The sequence below is a fragment of the Leptopilina heterotoma genome, unplaced genomic scaffold (genome assembly GCF_015476425.1).
Source record: "Leptopilina heterotoma isolate Lh14 unplaced genomic scaffold, ASM1547642v1 Lhet_569, whole genome shotgun sequence".
NCBI lineage: Eukaryota > Metazoa > Arthropoda > Insecta > Hymenoptera > Figitidae > Leptopilina > Leptopilina heterotoma.
This window is the reverse complement of record NW_025111126.1, coordinates 469,261-474,328: the sequence shown is the minus strand read 5'-3', so window position 1 is coordinate 474,328 and position 5,068 is coordinate 469,261.

Sequence of the window (5,068 nt, the reverse complement as noted above, 5' to 3'; positions counted from 1 at the left end):
ATATGTATAGACTGCGTAGCAGTAGTCAATCGTCTGCACAATGTAGACACTGAAAAGAAAGGAAATATTCTAAAAATATGTGACGCGTCGCAAAAAAAGAGATGTAATGTACAAAACATCAATTTTCAATAGAAACAAACTAAAAAAGAATATTAATTCCCTTTGTCTACGCAGTGCATGATTTTGATCTTGATTATAATTTATTTTTACAATTTAATAAAACTTGAAACATAATTTTTTAATTTACTTATACACTGAAACCCCCGAACTTTAGACTTCCGAACATTAGACTGTGTTGACATCAAGTATGGGCGAGGCAGGGAGAGGGGTCGAGGGAATGTAATGGCGGATTTTAGGTTAGGACCAGTAGCGTAAATTTAAAGTGTTCCTTTTTTGTGACTTTCTTTTTTGCGTGTAAAAATTTAAAAATTAATCGAAAATAAAAATACGTAGCATTTGATATTGAAAAGAAAAACGTGAAATATTAAAGAGAATAGACGAGAGAGTTAATAAAGAAAACATTTGAAAGAAAAATAAAATTTATATCGAACACAATTTTGCATTCATGCACTGTACGGCTCTGAGTGTTTATACTTTTTGGCGTCAAGGTGTCCACTCCGAACTTTAGACACCAGTACCGAGCAGTCTAAAGTTCGGAGGATTTAGTGTATTGAATAATACTTGAATATATAAAACAAATAAAATCTTACCTCCATAACTTCGTTATTAATAATTGTATATCGTTTTCCTTTAAATAGAAAAAGCGGGAAACCTTCAGAAGAAAAAAATAAATTTTTACGCATGTGCTTTTGAGCAGCATCGAATGTATGCGTCCCAGAAATGATCCATTCCCAGGGCGCAATCAAACATATACCATTAAATTCAAATCTTTTCTGCTCTTCTTTGATCTGAATATGGCAATTTCTTCAAGTATAAATTTTTTTCACGTCACCAACCTAAAAAATATTAATTATATAATCATTTATGCAATTAAAATAAATGAATTGAATTAAAGAATAATGTATAATTATAAAAAATCTTACACGGATCATAATATTATTTTCTACCCGCCATAATCTGTTGCGGAAGACAAAATCTCCCTTTAAAGAGATATTCAACTTATATAAATGTCTTATTTTGCCATCGACTTCCAATTCGAATGGCAATAAAATAGATATTTCTTTCCCTGAATTTGTGATTTTAAAACTCCTTTGCTTTTTTAATTTCCGCTGTAAGTTATCGTTCCAGATAATTCTGTTAACATTTATCTGGAAAAATAAGATTCAGTAATAAAAAAAAATTTCTTCGAATAAGCATAATATTGAACTTACGATTAAATTAAAATTTTATTAAACACAATTTACATTTTTAACATTTTATTTAACATTTTTTTATTTAACATTTTATTGGATATAAAAATTCAATAAGAATTATGTTGCACGAAATTTTCAAAAGAAATTATGGGACTCATGATTATTCCCCAAATGTCATTTTTCCGAAATGTCACTTTACCGAACTGCACTTTTGTGAATAATCGTTTTTGCAAACAGTCATTTTTGCGAAATGACATTATTGAGAATAGTCATTTTTTCGAATAGTAAATTTTGCGAAAAGTCATTTTTACGAATTGTCATTTTTGCGAATTGTCATTTTTGCGAATTGTCACTTTTGCGAATCGACATTTTTACGAATTGTCACTTTTCCGAAAAGTCATTTTTGCGAATTGTTATGATTGCGAAAATTACAATAGTAGACTTATAGGTATATATAGATTCACTATAACATTTTTCGCAAAGAAGACAATTCGCAAAAATGACTTTTTTAAAAAGTGACAATTCGTAAAAATGTCGATTCGCAAAATTGACAATTCGCATAAATGACATTTCTCAAAAATGCCATGTCGCAAAAATGACAATTCGCAAAAATAGCTTTTCGCAAAACTGACTATTCGCAAAAGTGCAGTTCGGTAAAATGACATTTCGGAAAAATTACATTTGGGGAATAATCATGCGTCCCAGAAATTATATATAGCACTTTCTGAGTATATTGCATTTGGTTCCTATCTATTTACGATATCCTTGTATTGAAACCTTCTTACAGCCTAATTTCAATTTATTTGTATCAAAATATGTTTTCTTTTAATGCAAAAATTGAATCAAATAGTTGAGTTTCAATTAACACAATTAATTATGTTTAATAATTGAAACTTTGGTACAAGAAAATTTTTAGTTATTCAAAACAAATATTTATTCCTACAAGTAAATATTTATTTCATTTAAAAAACAAGAAATTTCGAATAAAATAATAATTTTTATAACCGATTTAAAGCATTATTTATCAGCTTCAATTATTACATTTATATATAGAAGTAGTTTGCATTTGATAGGTATTACTGTTTATTGATAATTTTTTATTTTATCTAATTATATTTTTTCCAGTTTACTTACGTTTTTTAGAAACTCATCTTCCAGACACCAAAACAAATTATTTATAAATAAGGCACCATCAAATCCATGTTTTAAATTTTGATATTTAGCTTCATTTACTAATGACTCCCGAATTTCTAGTTGCCAAATATCAGGAATTCTAATTCTTTTATTACGAATTTTAAAAAACTTTGTTTTCATACTAATAAATTCTTCCAATTCTCTGACGATACTTTCAACATCAGAATCCATCACACTACTAAGTCCGGTGATTCCAAAATGTCAAATGAGAACAAAATTCTGAATATTTCCTTTGGAAAATCGAAATAGGTTCCTTTGAGTAATTTAACAATAATAAAAAAGTCGTAAAAGACAGAGAGAGAGAGGAAGGAAAGGAAGAGAGTAACTTTAGATAGATATTATCTAAAATACTCCTGAACCATTGCACTTTAGGAGGAATTTGTCAAAAAGTCTGAAGAAAATTTAGTCCTAACGTTTTATTTTCTTATTTAAAATAAAAAATATGTATTATCTCATTTTTTATTGCCTATATAAATATATACAATACATAGCATAGAGACTTCGAATCTGTACTTTTTATTCGAAATAATTCTTAATAAAAATAATAAATTTAAATTTTTTTACGCAAGGTCGTAATATTCAATGATTTTAATCTTAAAGTGCATAACTTTTTAATTAAAATTATCATATCAAGTAAAACATTTTTGAAGTTCTAACGACAAACACGAGTTATTAAATTAAGACGTACAATTGATTGTTAAAACTGTGACAAAATTTTTTCAATAATAGTAAGTTGTATTTTAAAGATTAACCACTTGAGCGGGGGCGTCAGAACTGGCGTCGGGCGTAGAAGTGACAGAAGCGGCAGAAAGGCGTCAAGACTTGACTCCGATTTTCTAATTCTGTTAGGAGATTTATAATATCAAAATAAAGTATTTTTTTAAGATTAAAGAAGTTATAAGTCTGTTCTTTTATATTAAAAAAAAGAATACTTTATTTTGATATTATAAATCTCCTTACAGAATTATAAAATCGGAGTGAAGTCTTGACGCCTTTCTGCCGCTTCTGTCACTTCTACGTCTAACGCCAATTCTGACGCCCTGCCGCTGAAGTGGTTAACAAACCGAAGTAATGAATTTTCGATTTTTTCTTTTATTATAATCACTGATAAATAAAAAAATGTTTACCACTTATGTGAAAGTGGTGTTCTTTAGGGTTTAAATGAGGTGCCGAGAAGAAGAACTCGCCGAGCGCAAGAACGTATTTTATAATTTCAGTCGGGGAGCAGTGAGCGCCTCTGGGCCTGGCACTGCTACCCGACTGGTGTTAACGCATGCGTTTGAGCGCTCAGCGAGTTCTTCTTCCCGGCTCCTCAAATGATATTTAAAATCTTTTCAGTGGTTGCACAGAGTCCCATTCAAATTTTACACTTTCTTAAATATTAACCTTCAATTACAATACAAAACAAATGCCTTAAACCCAAAAGAACACCACTTTGTCATTAGTTAGAAAAATTGGGTTCTTTATTTATCAGTAATTGTAATAAAAGAATGAAATTGAAAATTCATTACTTCGGTTTTGAGAAAAGTCACTTTTTAGACGACATATATTCAAATTTATTTAATATTTCTGCTTAATTAATGTTATTTTTTATTACTTATTTGAAATATTCAAGAAAAAACAAATAATTTTCATATATAATATTATTTTTTATATTTTGGTATAACAGAGAAAAAAATCATAATATTCGTAATTTTTATCAAATAAAGAAATAAAAAAACAGGTATTTGGGTGACTTCAAATAAAAGGGAATTCTGCCTCCGTGGAATGTTGGAATCACAATTTTCAATTAAGGGGTTGTCAATATTATTTTCGGGTTATTTATATATTTAAAATTACGAAAATAATATTCACTGAGCATAACATGACAACATCTTTGTAAAAAAAAATGATTTTCTGGCAGAAAACCGTCAATTTTCTGCCTATTTTTACCTTGACAAATTAACCTTTATTGAGAATCTATAATCTTGAATATTACAAAATAATTGAGGGGCTGGATGCTATAATGTGTTACGCGCCATTCACTTAACATGGCGCGTAACACATTATAGCATCCAGCCCCTCAATTATTCATCATATTTTAAAGATATGAGCAGACAATAATTTCACAGATTTTTTATGTGTATGCAAGTAGAACAGTAGAAAAGTACAGAAGCAGACAGAAATTGACTCTAAAACTTCAGATTTTGCTTTCAAAATTCTGCGAGAGTATTAAAATCCACACTTTTTTAATCAAAACTACATGATAACTCTTCAATAACCTCCCACTAGACGTAACAAAACAAACTTTTCCTTTTTTCCAGTAAAATTTTTCATCACGAGGGCAAAAATCATCAACTGAACCGAGGGACAGTAATGACATTTGGATATGAACTATGTTAAATTAAAGCAAACGAGTATTATAGAATTTATTTTATTGTAATTAACATTAATTTAAATTAAAAAATAACATATCAGACATAAACAATTAAGAAATATTTTGCTGTCAGAAAAGAAATTTAAATTTGACGCATGTTTTTGAGAACTTTATCGTAATTTTTAAGAGAGAACAAATTGTTCTT